This window comes from Saccopteryx bilineata, chromosome 6 (genome assembly GCF_036850765.1).
Source record: "Saccopteryx bilineata isolate mSacBil1 chromosome 6, mSacBil1_pri_phased_curated, whole genome shotgun sequence".
Taxonomy (NCBI): Eukaryota; Metazoa; Chordata; class Mammalia; order Chiroptera; family Emballonuridae; genus Saccopteryx; species Saccopteryx bilineata.
Genome location: NC_089495.1, coordinates 154,301,312 through 154,321,354, shown reverse-complemented (window position 1 = coordinate 154,321,354; position 20,043 = coordinate 154,301,312). Strand labels below are relative to the sequence as shown.

General features: G+C 40.7%; 1 protein-coding gene across 1 annotated transcript in view; it reads left to right on the top strand.

The window, feature by feature from the left end:
* PITPNC1 (phosphatidylinositol transfer protein cytoplasmic 1) overlaps positions 1 to 20,043 on the top strand; it is a 279,779-nt gene that overhangs the window by 90,913 nt on the left and 168,823 nt on the right. The gene's annotated exons all lie outside the window — the stretch shown is intronic.

Sequence of the window (20,043 nt, the reverse complement as noted above, 5' to 3'; positions counted from 1 at the left end):
AAAAATGGACCAGATTCCCTCTGTTACATCTGTCTAAGACTCACTCTTGACGCTTGTCTCGGTCACGTGATGCATTTAACCGTCCCACCCTAAAGGCCGGTCCATGAAAATATTTTCTAACATTAAACTGGTCCGTGGCCCAAAAAAGGTTGGGAACCACTGCTTAATGGTATTGTGGAATTTATTCCTAAATATCTTTCTATGAAAAACAAAAACTATGAATACTGATTAGAAGTCATCATTAACAAGTCTGACCATTTGTTAGATTTCCTTTGCCCCCCGTGGAACAACCTCTCTCCTTTTCTGTTACTGCTCAGATTTAGAGAAATTTCTTTTGCAAAACACTATGTCAAAGACACAGTGAGTGTTCCTCTGTGTCTGCCTGAGCTCAGTAGAAGAATTTCCAAGCACTTAATCCAACTCTTGTCGAGTGACTGGCTCCTCCTGGCCACTGTTAATTTGCAGATTCTAGGAAAGGGGAAAGTTTACGTTTTTCCAGCTGCCAAATTTTGGGCTTCATGGTGAATCACTGGACAGACTTTCTAAACCCAGTGTAAGTGCTGCTCTGGGGCTGCTGGTCAGAGGCTGGCCTGAGCTTGGTGGGGGGGCATGACGAGTTTTATTTAGATGCTTGGCCAGATCTGAGACACATGGGCTTGGGGGTCAGCCTCCAGGGTCCTGTGACTTCCCCTAGAAAACATCTTCACTTGTCACATCCCCTGTGTAGGGTCTTCATGACTGCTGATGGAGAAAAGAGATTAGGACCCCAGGTCAGAGAGAAGCCTCAGTGTTTTCTTCTCTATCTGTTGCACGGGGGTCAGTAAAGGAGAAGGCTGGCTCACTTGAAAGCTTTAGATTACTGAGCAGCTCAAAAGTGCCATTGCTGGTAGAATTTTCTCCTTGCTGAAGTTTTTCTTTGCCCCTAGAATACTAAGCAAAAAGGAAGAAAAAGATCAAAGATAAGCCCCTCTTTCAAAATACATTTGAGTCAACCCATCACAGGGAAACCCTGAGATTTCTCAACTAATAAGTAAGTGGCATTTCTGCAACTGGAAATCAGAAAAAGGCTCCACGATAAAGTTATTTGGTAATTAATCATCAGTTGACTGGCTCATCCCGGGCATGAGCACATCGGAATTCAATGCGTGGTGTTTGGAAGCTGGCAGGCTGGTTATATAACATGCAGCGCAAGGCTTGCCAGCGGGCCCTCAGTGTGCCCCAGGGGAGCTTCGAGGCTCTATAACTCTTTCTTGAGTCACTCAGTCCTGCCAAATTGATGTCAGTGGCCTAGGGTATGTTGGGCACAGACCTCAGCCTTCACAATTACCGATGACATGTCTATGGGATTTTGTCCTCAGTAACCACCACCAATGCCATAGAAATTAAGTGAGGGACACTCATTGGGCTCCCCCCTACTTAAAATTTTTTTTCTTAAAAAATAAAAAAAAATTGACATTGTGATAAAATGCACATAACATTAATCATTGTAGTCATATTTAAGTATCCAGTTCAGCAGCCTTAAGTACATTCACATTGTGTGTTACTGTCACCACCACCCATCCACAGACATCTTTTTCATCTTGCAAAACTGAAACTCTGTATCCATCAAGCACTTAATTCTCCATCCCTCTAGTTCCCACTAACCACCATTCTAGTTTCTGTCTCAATGAATTTGACTACTCTAGGAGCCTCATAAAAGTGGATCATACAATATCTGTCTTTTTTGTTACTGGCTTATGTTCTCAAGGTTCTTCCATGATGTAGCCTGTGTCAGAATTTCCTTCCTTTTTCAAAAAGACTAAATGATATTCTGTTCTATATATATATATACCAGTTTGTTTATCCATATTTATCTGTTGAAGGACAGATGTATTGCTTTTGCCTTTCGGCTATTGTGAACAGTGCAGCTATGAACATGAGTGTGCAAATGTTTCTTTGAGTCTCTGCTTTCCATTTGGGGGTATATACAGAAATGGACTTACTGGATCATATGACAATGGTTTTTTGTTTGTTTTTTAAAGAAAAGTATCATGATTACCTGTGGACCACCCTCAGAGTACAGGACTTGATTACCTATGCTGTCCTCCTTTCCCCCCAGGTGTAAACTACAGGCTTGGTGGGAGAGGTGGCCTTGTCCCAGGCTGAGATGACCAATGTAGACAGATCTTCACAGTTTGACCCTACATCTGACTAGCCCACTAAAACAGAGAAAATGACAGAGTAAATTAAAGGTCACGTCATATAAATGACTCTTCCTTCTTCCTTTTCTTGTTTTTCTTTTAAAAACTAAGGTTTTGGTCTCTACACAGCCATGTTAGCCTAAATTGCAGTAAGCTAATCACACTCCAGGTTGGCTACACATTGGGGTCAGCTGGTTGCTTACTGCCATACAGATCCTACCTCCCAACTCTGATTCATTTAGTTTGAGGACAGACCTCAGCATAGGGATTCTGGAAAGCCCCCCAGGTGAGCCTTATATGTGCCCAGGCAAATGACTGAATAGAAATGAATATTTTCTCTATTCCCTTCTGTCTTCTTTTTGGTTAATTCTTTAGAACATATCTGCAGATATGTAAATCTCAGCCCACATTTTAAAGACTTTCAATAGACCATTTTTTATTTTATTAAGATGTAATTTTGAAACCAAGAACTGGGAGACCGGGTCATACCCTTGTGTATGTCATTATCTAATCAGGATGATGAATTACTTAACTTGTCAGAATCACAGTTTTCTTTTTTAAAAAAATCTTGGGTTTAAAATTAGACTATGGATCTGGCAAACCAGTTAGAAGAATGAAATTAATGATTTTTTAAAAAAGTGTCCCATCTACCTCTAACGTGCTCTGATGAACAGGTTGAATTACTGGGGAATGAGGGAGGCTTGTAGTTTCAGGAACGTGGTGAACTACATCACGTGCTAACAATAATGATCAGGAGGATAAAGAACCTCCACAAGGTGCTGCTTGGAGTTCTGGTCCCCAGAAGTAGCCTCAGGGCACTGCTGATCATTACATGAAAGGATACAAAATAAAGATTTGGAAGGATCTATAATTAACAAAAAAAAGCAGGAATGTTGTGCCAGGCAGACTGTTAAGCAGTGTTGGGGACATTTTAAGTGATGGAGAGAACATAACAGGACTCTGGTCAAACTAATCAGAGCATCAAAGCCCCCCCCCCCATGAAAATTGTTACCTCCTTGCCACCAACCACCTTGTGCCTCAAGCTGTTTAAGTCAATAATTTTTTCTCAGGAATTCTTTCAAAGTGTATACTTCTTTCTCTCCTCCTCTGATCTAATTCAAGGAATGTGAATGGCTCAGGTTTTTGTGTTTGTCCCCCTGCCCAGATTAGCACTGCTAATGCAGTTGAATTATGGATACCTCCAGGCATGGAATTTTATTTCCATGATGACTTCTTGGGCCCATGGGAAAGTGGAAGGAGGTGGCCTCCTGGGGGGTGGCCAGCTCAGCCTCTGGAACTGGGAGCTGGAGCCAGCCCCCTAGCATGTGGCCGCCCAAATGACGCAGGGAGGCGTGTGAATGCAGCCGGTTGCTGCAGCTGGTGCACTTGACTCTGGGCAGTGCGTTCCCAGGAACCCACAGGACACTGTGGACCATGAGTGATGTAACCCAGATCTGCCAGATGTGGAAGCCAGCATGACTCATGCTGGACAATTCATTAAGAAACGTTTTCTGGGTCATCTGGGCAAGGAGCACTGACAGCTTCCCCTGCCATCTGGGGTTGGAGGCGCCCAAGTCCACACACCAGGATTCCCCAAATTTATTAACATCTGTCTAAAATTACAGCCTGGTTCCCAGAGCTGACATGGTGCAGAGCCCAGACTCTTTGATGGTCCCTGGCTTATAATTTGTTAAAGGATTTCACCACTTTGGGTAGTAGAAGGTGGAAGGGAAGTACTTAATAAAAACATACATGTAAGTTGCTGTTAGTTTTCTGTACATTCCACTAAGATCAGATGTGGAATGGGATGTTGCAAGAAGCCCGAAGCTCTGCTAGCATTGCAGGCAACGAAGTGCTAGAGATCATGGTCTGTTTTTGTTAGATATGTGCAAGATGCCTCTTGGTGAATAACATCGTTCTGAGAGTTTGTAAGCTGACTTTTAAAAATCTCCTAGCGCATATACGATATATAACCAGAAAAGTGCATGCAGGCATTGCTGGGTAAAATTTCACACTCAGGTAACTAGTGGGTTGAATGGCAGCTCTCAAAAAGAAATATCTTCAGTGATGTATAAATATCTCATTTGGGAAAGAGGTGGTGTTTAGAGATAATTAAATTAACAATCTGGAGATGAGATCATCCAAGGTGGGTCCTAAACCCAGTGACAAGTATCCTATAAGAAGCAGAAAAGGTCATAGATGCAGAGGAGAAGGCCATATGAAGACAGAGGCATAGAATGGAGAGATGTGGCCACAAGGCATGGCTGGAGCCACCAGAAGCTGGAGTCACCAGGGCAAGGCACAGATTGTCCCCTAGAGTCTTCAGAGGGAGCCTGACCCTGCCGATAACTTGATTTCTGGCTTCCAGAACTGGGAGAGAATAAATTTCTGTTGTGTTAAGCCACCCACTTTGTAGTAATTTGGTATGGAAACTAAAACAATAACCAACACCCAGGTCAAGAAACAGAATGTTACCAAAACCCCAGGGGCCTCATTCCTGTCTTCACACTACCCCAGGATAACTGCTAGGCTGACTTCTAACACCACAGGTAGGTCTTAGGCCCTTGGAACTTAATCACAGTAAGTCCCTCTTTTTTCTTGGTTCCACTTTTTGGGTTTTCAGTTACCTTCTGTCAACTTGGCCCAAAAATATTAAATGGAAAATTTCAGAAATAAGCAACTTATAAGTTTTACATTGAGCACTCTTCCAAGTATCATGATGAAACCTCACATTGTTTCTTGCTCTGTCCCACCCCTGACATGAATCATCCAGCTGTCCAGTGTCTCCACACTGTATATACTCCCCACCTGTTAGTCACTTAGAAGTCATCTTGGTTATCAGATCGGCTGTGTCTCAGTGCTTATGTTCAAGTCACTATTACTTTACTTACTAATGGCCCCAAGCGTGAAAGTAGTGATGCTAGTGATTCAGATATCACAAAGAGAAGCTATAAAGTACTTCCTTTAAGTGAAAAGGGTGAGTACAATAAGAGCTTTTGAGAGAGATTATATTCACATAATTTTTATTACGGTATATTGTTACAATTGTTCTATTTTATTTATCTACTTTTTAGCAAGAGAGACAGAGAAGGACAGACAAGCAGGAAGGGAGAGAGATGAGAAGCATCATTGTGGCACCTTAGTTGTTCATTGATTGCTTTCTCATATGTGCCTTGACAGGGGGGATCCAGCAGAGCGAGTGACCCTTTGCTCAAGCTAGTGACCTTGGGCTTCAAGCCACCAACCTTTGGGCTCAAGCCAGTGACCATGGGCTCATGTCTATGATACCACACTCAAGCCAACAACCCCATGCTGAAGCTGGTGAGCCCACGCTCAAGCCAGCGACCTCAGGATTTCAAACCTGGGTCCTCTGCATCCCAGTCCAATGCTCTATCTACTCCGCCACTGCCTGGTTAGGCTAATTGTTCTGTTTTAGTATTAGTTATTGTTAATCTCTTAATTTGCCAAATTTATAAACTTTTTTTTTTAAGTGAGAAGACAGGAGCTAGTGAGACAGACTCCTGTATGCTCCCCAACCAGGACCCACCTGGCAACCCCATCTGGAGCTGATATTTGAGTACCAGGCTATTTTTAGTGCTTGAGACTGACAGCTTGGACCAATCGAGCCATCCTCAGTGCCCAGGGCTGATGCTACACCAGTTGATCACTGACTGTGGGAGAGGAAGAGGTAAAGAAGGGGGAGAGGAAAATGGAGAGAAGCAGATGGTTGCTTCTCTTGTATGCTCTGATTGGAAATTGAAACTGGGACATCCATATGCCTGGGCCAACGCTGTATCCACTGAGCCAATCGTCCAGGGCCTATAAATTAAACTTTATCATAGGTATGTATGGATAGGAAAACAGTATATATAGGGTTTGGTACTGTCTGCAGTTTCAGGCATCACCGGGGGTTGTGGCATGTACCCTCTGCCCATAAGGGGGCACTACTGTAAATGGAATCATACGGTATGTAGTGTTATGTCAGGCTTCTTCCACTCAACACTGTAGTTGTGAGATGTGTCCATATTGTTATATTTGATCATTCTCAATGATGTCTAGTGTTCCATGTTGGGACCATACCATAGTTTCTTTATTCTTCTTTTGGGAGCATTTGAGTAGCTTCCTGTTTGGGACTGTCACAAATAGTACTGTTATGAATTTGTGGTGTGTGTCTTTTGATGGACATGTGTGCATTTTGGGAGTTGAATTGTTGGTTCATAGGCTATCTATCCGGTCCACTTCAGTAGATACTGGCAGTCTTACAATTCATTTTTAAAATACCCAGTTGTGTTTTAAATCCTTTTGTTAAATGGAGAATCCAATGACAAATTCAGTAACCAATCCTTTTTTAAAAAAATATTTATTGATTTTATTGAGAAAGGAAAAAGGAGGAGAGAGAGAGAGAGAAAAAAAAAAAGAGGAACATTGAACAGTTCCTGTATGTGCCCTGACTGGGGATCAAACTAGAAAACTCTGCTCTTTAGGGTAATGTTCTAACCAACTCAGCTATACAGCTAGGGCTCAGTAACCATTCTTTTTTTTTTTTTTTTTTTCATTTTTCTGAAGCTGGAAACAGGGAGAGACAGTCAGACAGACTCCCGCATGCGCCCGACCGGGATCCACCCGGCACGCCCACCAGGGGCGACGCTCTGCCCACCAGGGGGCGATGCTCTGCCCATCTTGGGCGTCGCCATGTTGCGACCAGAGCCACTCCAGCGCCTGAGGCAGAGGCCACAGAGCCATCCCCAGCGCCCGGGCCATCCTTGCTCCAATGGAGCCTTGGCTGCGGGAGGGGAAGAGAGAGACAGAGAGGAAAGCGCGGCGGCGGAGGGGTGGAGAAGCAAATGGGCGCTTCTCCTGTGTGCCCTGGCCGGGAATCGAACCCGGGTCCTCCGCACGCTAGGCCGACGCTCTACCGCTGAGCCAACCGGCCAGGGCCCTTTTTTTTTTTTTTAATTAATTTATTTTATTTTTTACAGAGTCAGAGAGAGGGATAGATAGGGACAGACAGACAAGAACGCAGAGAGATGAGAAGCATCAATTATCAGATTTTTGTTGCGACATCTTAGTTGTTCATTGATTGCTTTTTCATGTGTGCCTTGACTGTGGGACAACAGCAGACTGAGTAACCCCTTGCTCAAGCCAGCAACCTTGGGTCCAAGTTGGTGAGCTTTGCTCAAACTAGATGAGCCCACGCTCAAGCTGGTGAACTCGGGGTCTTGAACCTGGGTCCTCCGCGTCCCACTCCGACCCGCTATCCACTGCGCCACCGCCTGGTCAGGCAGTAACCATTCTTTAATGTGGATATTTTATAAGGTCCAAGCATTGGCCGTAGGGTTTTCCAGGAGCAAGGCCCCCCTTCCCTGGATAGGAACTCTGCGTTCACAGTGAAGACTACTCCATGTCTCAGAGTGTTCATTATGAAGAGCCCATTAGCAGGTTAGGCAATATTAGAGCACATCACTTTCTGGGAATCAGCGAGGCTGGACTACTAACTGTGAGTTTAAATATTCTTAGCCCATCACTGGAAAGAGGAATGGCACAGCTGCTGCAGCCTCCATTTCGAATCTCAGAAATAAATTTGCAGCCTGCTAAGAGCTCTAGTTTTAACTCTCCAACATTCAAATTCTACATTCTATAATTTAAGAAGCAACCAAATGATACGCTGTATTTCTAAATATCCTACTTTGATAAGTGTATGGAAATAGTGCAGGTGCAGCAGAATAGATGAGGTTAAAAGTCAAGGTCTCTAGCTGTCTAAAGAGGAGAGATGCTTCTTTGAATTTTTCTTGTGCCTTAGGTCCTTGTGGAAATAGGGGAGGGTGGCTTTGACCTTGAAATACTTGAATGGATGTCAGAAAGGGAAAGAAGGTGTGGGAGCAACCTAGCCATCATTGTAAAAGACGTTTTTCTTTTTTTAATAGTGCACCCTCCTTGTAGAATGAGTAAAATATAAATCCACTAAGAATACCCACAAGCCTGACAACCAGAGCTAACCACTATTGAATATATCTGCATAGATACTGCATATATAACTCTTTCTTACCTATATGATCTTATTAATCAATGTCACCTCAATACGTTTAATAGTAAAATTTCTCTTCCTATGCACATTTTTATTGCTGGTGTGGGCTCTTCAGAGTTCTCTCTTTCCTTCTTTGTGTGGTGACCAGCGAAGTACAAGAAGGTGTCTTCCCTGTCAGCCTGGGTTCCTGAGTGACCAGGAAGATCAGAGCACTCCTGTTGACTTGCATGAGCAAGAAGTAAACTTGGGCTGTGCTGAGTCATAGAGATCTTGGTGTTCTTTGTTACTGCAGCATAACTGGCCAGTCCTGCTTGATACAGCTATAGGCATAACATATACATATAACTTACTGGGAAAGAACAGTTAGCTAATTTCATTACATTGTCATGGTGATAATAGAGAGGTTTTAAACTGAAGAGATAGTCAGCATTTAAAAGGTACTTCAGAGATAAATGTCTTTGGTTATGGAACAGTTCATCTGTACTTGGCCATCTTTCATTTGATTATTTTCCACTTCTGGTGATTATGGTTTTGGAAATTCTGAAATACAAATGAGTTTTTGGTGCTGCTGGGAATGAATTCTACGAAGAAAATGTTGCAGGAATTATAGAGAGCACTTTTGGAGTATTGCCAAGCATAATATAATACTTGTCCTTAGAGGGGAAAATGCCAGAGAGCACACTTGAATTGTGAAAAGGAAAAAAAAAAAGTACAAAATTTCAAAATACCGTTCCTCTAACAAACACTTTCACAAGGGGGGACATTTCCCCTTCCCTATTATTTTTCTTTCCGTTTCCTCCTTCTATTTAACTACAAATTCTGGTATGCAGTAATTCTCCCATGTAAGTTATATGAAAGGTATTTTCAGTTCTCTCGCTGTTTAACTAAATATGCAAGAAGTATCTGAGTCCCATCCATGGCTCTCTTTGAGTTGAGTCATATTGCTTGAGTTGAGTTAGTTTGTTTTTTGTAAAAACCGAGTTAGACTGGGTCCATTTGTGACACATGTTACCCAAAGTTGAGTATTGATCTTTTCTGTGGAATGAGCGAGTCATCAGATAGCCCAGCATTTGAATTGTGCTCTGAGATGTATGGAAAGCATTCACTATCCCCCCACCCCTTCCCTGCAAGGTGAGCCCTCCTTAGAGCAGCAGGTGCAATTAGTCTCAGAAAGAATGGTTCACTTCTGTCAGGCTTCTTGAATGATTTTAACCCAGACTCATATATGGCGATTGAAAGAGTTGTTACCACAGAAGATTAGTGAAATTATTTCTATTTAGAATAGAGAAGGTTGAGAGTGATAATTCAAAAATGGATAAGTGGGTTTTTTTAAGATTTCAGAAGTAATACATAAACAATCCATATACAGGGTTGAACAAAAGTAGTTTTGCTTGTATGGAAAACAATATAACAGTTAATTAATAATAATACACAAATAAGCTCCCTTCTGTGTACTCACAACTATAAGCATACTTTTGTCCCACCCTGTATATTTTGAGTAAGAAGTCTTCTTTCAACCTTCCCAATTGTACCCTTTTCTGCAGAACCTATCACATTAAAAAATGTGCTGTTTATCTTTTCACACCTTATTCTGTATGTTTACAAACATGAAAATAAGATGTATCTAGGTTTTTAAAATACGTGTCTATTCTTCCCCTCCCTCCCTATTTTCTCCATCCCTTTCCCCTCTCCTCTCTCCTCTCTCTCAAGTCAATAGTAAAAATTATATATATATAATGTGTGACTACACTTTTATCTACCACATTCTTTTTAACAGCAGCTCTCATTAATTAGGTGAACAAAAATGTAACTATTCCCTTAATGATGAGCATTTAGGACATTTCTATTTTTTGCTCTTACAAATAAGATAAATCTCTGTCATCATAAACTCATTCGCTTCTTTATGTCTTCGTGCATATGTGTATTTTCACAGGATGAATTCCTAAAACGAAATTGCTGGTCCAAAATATGTACATCTTTATTGCTAATAGGCATTGCCATCTTGCCTTTCAAAAGGTATACCACTTTATATGCTACCAAACAGGAAGTGGGTATCTGGTGCTCTACACAGTCTCCAATACTGCCGTTTCATGTCTCTTTTTATTTTTTGCTAATCTGTTGACTAAAAAAAAAAGTCTCAGGGGTTGATTTAATTTTCATTTCCCTGATTTATAATAAGGCCAAGCATCTCATGTTTGTTACCCAAGTGTATTGTCCTCTTCTGAAACTTGCCTCTTCATCTTTTGCTCATTGTTTTTGTATTGGGTTGTTTATACTTTTAATTGATTTTAGGAACTCTTTATGTATATTTGGACTGTTAATTATCAGTATTATGTTACAAATATTTTCTCTCAGACTATTGTTATTGCTTATCTGAGTGTTTATGTTATGTTTATGTCTTTTGTTGTAAAGGAATTAAAAATTGTTTCACAGTCTGTCTGCTTTTTTGTGGCTCCAGGATTTCATGTTTTTCTTTCTTTTTAAAAAAATTTATTCATTTTAGAGAGGGGTGAGAGAGAAAGAGAAAGAGAAAGAAGGGGGGAGGAGCAGGAAGCATCAACTCCCGTATGTGCCTGGACCAGGCGAGCCCAGGGTTTCAAACTGACGACTTCAGCATTTCCAGTTGACGCTTTATCCACTGCACCACCACATGTCAGGCCACCTTAGTAGTTTTAAAAGAATACTTGTACGCTGTTTCTCAACTTAACCAGTTTTATTTTTATTTACTTTTTAATTTTTATTGAATTTATTGGGGTGACATTGGTTAATAAAATCATATAGGCTTCCAGTGTACAGTTCTATAGTACATCATCTGTGTATTGTATAGTGTGTTCATTACCCAAAGTCATGTCTCCTTCCATCAGCATTTTCCCCCCATACCCTCTTCTATACCTCCTACCCCCTTTCCCTCTATAATCACCATAGTGTTATCTGTGAATATTTCCCCCTTCATCCCATCACCATAGTGCTATCTATTAATTTTTTCCCTTAATCCCTTCTACTTTTCCACCCCGCACCCCCATTCCCCACCCCTGACAGTTGTCAGTCTGTTCTCTATATCTGAGTCTGTTTCTATTGTTTATTTTGTTCATTAGATTCCACATATAAGTGAAATCATATGGTACTTGTCTTTCTCTGCCTGGCTTATTTCACTTAGCAGAATACTCTCCAGGTCCATCTATGTTGTTGGCAAAGGGTAAAATCTCCTCCCTCCCTCCCTCCCTCCCTCCCTCCCTCCCTCCCTCCCTCCTTCCCTCCCTCCCTCCCTCCCTCTCTCTCTCCTTCCCTCCCTTTTTCCTCCCTCCCTCCCTCTCTCCTTTTCTTCTTTCTTTTTTTAAGGGTGAGTAGTATTCCATTGTGTAGATGTACCACAGTTTTTTTATCCACTCATCTACTGATGGGCACTTGGGCTGCTTCCAGATCTTGGCTATTATTGTAAATAACACTGCAGTGAACACAGGGGTTTATATATCCTTTCGAATTTGTGTTCTGGTTTTCTTTGGATATCAATTTTAGACTTCCTCATTTTCTCCCCAGTGAGCTAAGGAAGAATTAATTTGCTTCTACTACTCCTTAGCTCTCTGGCCTCTCCTAATGGTTAAATCGTTTTCAACAATTATTTTTAGTTCTTCTCCTGACTGCCTTTGTTACTCTCAGGCAGGAGTAGTCAACCTTTTTATACCTACCGCCCACTTTTGTATCTCTGTTAGTAGTAAAATTTTCTAACCACCCACTGGTTCCACAGTAATGGTGATTTATAAAGTAAGGAAGTAACTTTACTTTATAAAATTTATAAAGCAGAGTTACAGCAAGTTAAAGCATATAATAATAATTACCAAGTACTTTCTGTTGGATTTTTGCTAAGTTTGGCAGAATAAATCTTTATAAAACAACTTATTACTATAGTTAAATCTATCTTTTTATTTATACTTTGGTTGCTCTGCTACTGCCCACCATGAAAGCTGGAACACCCACTAGTGGGCGGTAGGGACCAGATTGACTACCACTGCTCTAAGGTAACACATTTCTTCCTCTGTATCTTGTTTTCTTGATTTTAGGCAATATTCTGTTTCTGTTATCAGTAAAATATTAGGCTCTTTCCCTTCCTAACATTTTTTCTCTCTATTACTTTTATTATCATATTGTCAAGATTCTTTTTTTTTTTTTTTTTTTGATTTTGATTTATTCATTTTAGAGAGGAGAAGAGAGAGAGAGAGAGAGAGAGAACTTGGGGCAGGAGCAGGAAGCATCAACTCCCATATGTGCCTTGATCAGGCAAGCCCAGGATTTCTAAACAGCGACCTCAGCATTCCAGGTTGACACTTTATCCACTGTGCCAGCACAGGTCAGGCTCAAGATTCTTGATAAATAAATATGGTAGATCTATATAACAGAATAATATTTGGCCATAAGAAGGAACGAAGTATTGATCCATGCTACAAGATGGATAAACCTTGAAAATATCATGCTTAGTGAAAGAAGTCAGACACAAAAGGACCACATATTGTATAATTCCATTTATATGAAATATTACACAGAATAGGCAAACCTGTAGATACAGAAAACCAGTGAGTGGTTGCCAGAGGTTAGGGACAACGGGAATTAACTACTTGTGGGCACAGGGCTTCTTTTTGGAATAATGACAGTATTCTGAAATTAGTGGTCATGGTTGCACAATTTGTGCATATACCAAAAACTACTCTTTAATTTTTTTTAAAGTTATCTTTTTATATATATAGATACATTCTTTTTTTATTCTTTTTTTTTTTTAGAGAGAGGATAGAGAGAGGGAGAGAGAGGAGAGAGAGACAGAGAGAGAGAAGGGGGGAGGAGCTGGAAGCATCAACTCCTTGACCAGGCAAGCCCAGGGTTTCGAACCAGCGACCTCTGTTTAATATTTTAAAAGGGTGAGTTTTATAGTTTATAATGTCTATCTTAATTAAAATACTCTTTTTTTAAATTTTTTTTATTTATTCATTTTTTTATAGAGACAGAGAGTGAATCAGAGAGAGGGATAGATAGGGACAGACAGACAGGAACGGAGAGAGATGAGAAGCATCAATCATTAGTTTTTCATTGCGCGTTGCAACACCTTAGTTGTTCATTGATTGCTTTCTCATATGTGCCTTGACCGCGGGCCTTCAGCAGACCGAGTAACCCCTTGCTGGAGCCAGCGACCTTAGGTTCAAGCTGGTGAGCTTTTGTTCACACCAGATGAGCCTGCGCTCAAGCTGGCGACCTCGGGGTCTCGAACCTGGGTCCTCTGCATCCCAGTCCGACGCTCTATCCACTGCACCACCACCTGGTCAGGCTAAAATACTCTTAACAATTACATTCCATTCTCTAATCCTAATGTCTTTAGGTTATTTCTAAAAGTTGAACACCAGTAAACAATATTTATGTGATTATTGCTATGTGAACACTGCTCACTGCAGGTCTCGGCCCTAGTGTTATATTATCTCTTCTATACGATCAACATCACAATCCATAGACCACCTAAAAGACAGTATTTTGTGCCTCAAGATTCAGATGAATTCTCTTTTCTTATATACCATCAGCTACAGCTTTTTTGTTTCCCTGGACTTCCAACGTATCTTTCTTTTTCATATGGACAAAAAATAATGTGCTTTTGTCATCTAGTATGATGAACAATCTCTTGGTTGTGTGCCTTCTCCCTCCTTCTCAGAGCCTTCTTCAGCATCCCATTCCAGTCCACTCCTTTTCATGACATTTTATTGAGTTTCTTGTCTTCCTCTTTATTTTGTTGTTCTATTCACTTATTTTTCAGGCTCTTGAATGGGTATCCCCTCTTGGAACTTTTACATAAGAAAATGTATGGGAGAGGTAAACTTTTTTAATCCTAGCATGCCTGAAAACATCTTCATTGTGGTTTTCTACTTTGCTTCAGCCTCAGTTTCCTCATCTGTACAGTGGAGGGGGGGGTGATCATAATTGCACCTACATCTTAGAGTTATTAGTGAGGATTAAATGAGTTATTAATGAGTTAGTACACGAAAAGCTGTTAGACCATCTTTGGTGCATAATAAATTTGTTCAATAAACATTAGCTGTTAGTATTGTAACTGCAAGCACATTAGATTCACCATGGTGTTGAGCACTCTGAAAACATTATATGGACTAACAATAAAGTAATAAGAGGAAAGTTTGTGCAATGAAGTAAACAATCCTATTACCCTAGTTGTACCATATTGTATCATAAGCTTATGAATTATTCCTTAGTACTTTTCTTCTCTGCTTTCATAAAGTCATAATCAGTGTTTTAGGATTTACTTGTATATATATATTTTTTTTTAGGTTACGAGGCTGTTTACAGCTCTCCAGATTTACAGTCATTTCCAGGAAATGGATTCAAATTGTAATGCAAATCTGGTTCAGATGCTTGAAAGCAGTTTTGGAGGGTAACAATGCAAGTATACTTAAGGAAGATGGGAAATTTAGGCTATTGAAGATTTGAGGAATAGGTTGGCCCAAGTACAAAAGCTGAAACACATGAAAAACCATCAGCCTGATCAATCTATAGTGCCTGCTTGGAACACTGTGTGAAAGAGGATTGTGGGGTATTTAAGCTGTTGACAGTGATATCTGAAATGGAGTAATAGTAGCATTCATCATTCCTAGCCTCACCTTAACCCTTGCTCTTGAAGAAAAGTACAAGATGTTATTAGGAGACTCTGACAAGGAGACTGTGCCTAGTCTTGAGGATTCAGGGAAGATGCCTGGGGAAGTTTGAGTGAGTTTAATAGGATGATGTTAATTAGGCACAGAAATTGAGAGAGTTGTAAGTGCAAAGGCTCCTAAAAGTCGGGGGAGCAGCCCAGTATATTTGAGGCACAAAACTGTAAAGGAGAGGAGAGCACATAGTGGAAAAGGCACCCAGTCAGGGCATCCATCACGGGCCGTGCTGGGAACTAAGGCTTTATTCCAAGAGCCTTTGAAGGTATTTGCCTTGCGGAGTGACAGAAACATACCTTATTTCCCCAAGTATAAGATGCTCCCATGTATTAGAAGCACCTTAATTTTGGGGCCCGAAATTTGAAAAAAAATGTATTACATAAAGTTATTGAACTCCAGTTTTATTCATCATAAAATTCATACAGCTTCCCATCACTATCAAAACTCCCATACAGCCTGACCAGGCGGTGGCGCAGTGGATAGAGCGTAGGACTGGGATGCCAAGGACCCAGGTTCAAGACCCCGATGTCACCAGCTTGAGCGCGGGCTCATCTGGTTTGAGCAAAAGTTCACCAGCTTCGACCCAAGGTCGCTGGCTCGAGCAAGGGATTACTCAGTCTGCTGAAGGCCCGTGGTCAAGGCACATATGAGAAAGCAATCAATGAACAACTAAGGTGTCACAATACTCAACGAAAAACTAATGATTGATGCTTCTCATCTCTCCATTCCTGTCTGTCTGTCCCTGTCTATCCCTCTTTCTGACTCTCTCTCTGTCTCTGTAAAAACAAAACAAAACAAACAAACAAACAAAAACACACAAAAAACCTCCCATCCATTAGCTTGTCCTCATCTGTGTCTGATGACGAATCACCGTCTTCATATATCGCCTCATCCTCAGTTCCACCTACGACATTTGAAATGCCACACTTCTTAAATGACTTGACAATGTTCTCAATCTTGATATTATCCCAGGATCTTTTGACCCAGGTACAAACTTCTCTTATAGTTGGTTTCTTCGCTCTTCCTGCTGGTGTCAAATTGTCCCCAGAAGACTTAATCCACTGGTTCCATTCGTCTCTCATGGCAGCTCTGAAGTGTTTGTTTTTTAATGCTGACATCAGGTGATTGGAGCTGGGGTGTCGATCCTCCAGGTATGACAGCAAGCTTTGTTTTTTGCTCTGCAGCAATCTTCTTTGTGTTTTTTGTTATGTGTGCCCTGAACTGATCAAGCACCAATAGGGCAGGTTTGTGTAAGAGCCCATCTGGTCTCCTTCTCCAAACTTTCCCAAACCAGATCTTCATCCCATCCTGATCCATCCAACCCTTGTTATGAATGTGGACAACCACTCCTCAAGGAATGTCTTCTTTTGGCATTGTTTTGTGTTTGAAAATCAGCATAGGAGGCAGCTTGGTTCCGTCGGCACAACAAGCTAGAACAGCTGTACAATGGCTCTTTTCATGTCTACTTGTTGTCACAGTTAGTTTTCACCCCCTTCTTATCAACAGTTCTGTTATTTGGGACATCAAATTGAAGGGGGACTTCGTTCATATTTGGAATCTGTCCCAACTCACACTGATGTGTCTTCCGACAATGAATGACAAAACAATGAAATTCAAGAACCTTCTGTTCATAGCTTTCAGGCGTCTTTTGGGCAAGTCTGGTGAGTGTACACATGCTTAGTCCATTCCGTTTCATGAACCTGAAGCTCTAATTGTGCCTTCCTTTGAAATCAGTAACTTCTTTTTCATCAGCAATCATTCTTGCCTCATGCTGAATCATCTTTGTGGACACAGGAATTCCAATTGCCCTTTGCTCTTCATTCCGTATCTTCAGTTCCCTCTCTACATCAGGCCATTTTGCTGACTTGCCTCTCATGGCCTTCTTCTGCTGTGGCGTTTTCAGTAGGGTTTCTTCTTCCCGTAACCAGTCTCGGATTTATTTCCCAGATGGAGGAGGACAAAACTTAATTAAGTTCAGCAGCACAATTTTCATTCACTTTTGCAAACTAGATCACCCTTTTTTTTTTTTTTTTAACAGAGAGAGAATCAGAGAGAGGGATAGACAGACAGAAAAGGAGAGATGAGAAGCATTAATCATCAGTTCTTTATTGTAAAACCTTAGTTGTTCATTGACTGCCCTCTGATATGTGCCCTCACCGTGGGCCTCCAGCAGACTGAGCAAACCCCTGCTGAAGCCAGCGACCTTGGGCTCAAGCTGATGAGCCTTGGTCAAACCAGATGAGCCCGCACTCAAGCTGGCAACCTCGGGGTCTCGAACCTGGGTCCTCCGCATCCCAGTCTGACTCTCCATCCTCTGCTCCACCACCTGGTCAGGCAGCAAACGGGATCACTTTTAACTTGAATTCAGCACTGTACAAAAATCTTTTCTGAGCCATTTCTGGGCAGAATGTGGCAAAGTGTAATCTACCATAATATACCAGGTAACAAGTAGGAAACAATGAGTGCAAAGACAAGTGCGAAAAAGCAGAAAATGCAAGTAAAAAAACCCTACAACTGCTGTATAAGATGCACCCAGTTTTTAGACCCCAAATTTTTTGAAAAAGGGTATATCTCCTACATGGGGAAATACGGTATTTCCAGTGAGTAGATGGGAACACAGAGGTGCAAGAATAGATTTGGGCATTCCTCTTTGGAAGATATTATAGGGTCCAAAAAGTGGACCCTATCTTAGTGGTTTTATCTTAGACCAGGGCTGTAGCTGTGGAATGGAGAGAAGTAAGTAGATTTGAGAGTTACAGGATGTTGGGGAGCAGGGGTGGATCAAATCAAGGATAACAACTCCTGAATTGCCTACTTGTAGAACTGGGTGAATTTGGTAGGAACTGGGAGAGATCGTGTCACTGATTGAACTACATCTTGCAAATGAGTGGTTCACGGAGCTGACAATAGAATCCTTGGTAGCTGGCTCTGTCTTGAAGGCAAGAAGAGGACACACTGTCCAGTCATCATCTCTATTCTCTGGGTAACTTCTTTTCAACCCTGGTATTTTCTCCAGTGTTCCAAGAGCCTGCCTATGGAATAATATCTTTCCCCACAAGAATAAGATCATTTGACCACTCTATTGAACATAAGTTATTTTCATTTTCTTTTGTATGAGCCTTGAAGTCTGGACCAAATGAAAACACAAGATTGTATAAACAAAACTCAGAAAAAGCTACTAAGAGCTTCCTGTTTCTTTTTAGGAATGTGTAAAGCAGGTCTCATCCAATGCAGCTAAAAAGTCACAGAGAATTTAATTGCTTTGCTATTCCAGGAACTGACAGACGCGTGTGCAAAACTATTGGAGAGTTAAGTTTCTAACCTTCTGCTGAAAAGCTCTAAGGAAACAGAATCTTTCTAAAACAAGTCTCTGTCAGGCAAAGGGAGGACCTGGGAAATGATTTTAACAAAGCAATGCTAGGAATATTTGTAATTTGAGTCATCTCTCTTTATCTTGGTCAGTCTAGTTAAATGTCAATTTAGTTGATCTTTTCAAAGCACTACCTTGTGGTTTCATTGTTTTCTCTCGTTTTTTTAAAATCTCTATTTCATTATATTCCACTCTAATCTTTATTATTTCTTTTTTCTGGCTTGCTTTAGGTTTAGTTTGCTCTTCTTCCTATGTCTTTTAAGTGGAAAGTTAGGTTATTGATTTGAGATCTTTCTTTTTAAATAAATTCATTTACAGCTATACGTTTCTCTGTAGGCACTGATTTAGCGGTGTCCCATACATTATGGCATGTTGTATCTAAAGTTTTATTCATCTAAAAGTATTTACTAATATCCCTTTGATTTCGTCTTTGACACATTGGCAATTTAAGAGTTTAATACACACATATTTGTGAATTTCTAAAAATTCTAATTTTTTTTCTGTGGATGTCAGAAAACATGCTTTGTATAAATTCAAGCCTTTTAAATTTATTGAAGTTTGTTTTATATTCTAGCATGTGGTCTATCCAGCAGACTTCCATGTGTACAGAAATGAATGCATTCTACTGTGTTGGATGCAGTGTTCTTACAGATATGTTAGGTCTGGTTGGTTATAGTGTTTGTTGTTCGGTCTTTTATTTCTTTGTCATCTTCTGCCTAGCTGTTCTATCCATTATTAAAAGTAGGGTATTGAAGTCTCCAAATGTTTTATTTTAGTTATCTATTTCTCCCATCAGTTCTGTCAGTTTTTGCTTTATGTATTTCAGGGCTCTGTTAGGTACATACATGTTTATAATTGTTGCATCTTCCTGGACCCATCCACCAGAAATTTTGTGCCTGGTCTGCAATAGAGCTAACCACCGTGGTGGTGGTTGCAGATCTTAGACCCAATGATCTTAGTTGAATTTGCTTATGCTCAGGATGATTTCTGTCTCAACGGTCCCTGAAATCATTCTCCTGTTTTCACCCGTCCCCAAGTGTATAAAAAGTTTGAAAACTATTGTTTTATACTATTTTTTAAATTACCTAATTACCTTTAATGGCTCTGTGTTTTCATGTGGATTCCATCTGGGGTTGTTTGTGCTATTTGAAGTGCTATTTATGTTATCTCCTACCATTTGTTTAAAAATCCAGAACAACACAAGGCAACAACAACAAAAGAGAAAATCCTTTTCAGCCCTTCTGGGGTTTTTTCCCAAGTCAGTCCTGCAACATAAACGTTGTCTTGAGGCTGCCAACCTTAAAACATAGTAGCAGTCAACCATGCTGTCCTTGATTGCCCACTGGCCTGAATGCTTGATTTTCCCTAAAAAGAGAGTCAACGGGGTTTAAAAGTTGTCAACCAGTGCATAGTATAGCTGACTTCCAGGCACAAGACCAGAGGATAGCCTGTGCTGAATATAGCAATAGCTGGCTTGTAATAACCATCACCTAAGGCTACTGCTTACAAGTAAAAAACAGGAGAGAATTTTCATTGCTTCAACCATTTTGGCAAGATGGTGTTTGTTGTTTTGTTCCTACCCTCCTATGACTGTAAATTATGTTTGGTTGTATGCTAAAAATACTACCTGTTCATTGAGAATATTTAGGAAATGAAGGGGGAAAAGTAGAAATTTTATAACCCAGAGATAAATACTTACATTTTGCAGAGTCTGTTCTGTCTTTCTGAATGTGTATATGTTCATAAGTGCATATAATTTTTAAATGGCATTCAAAT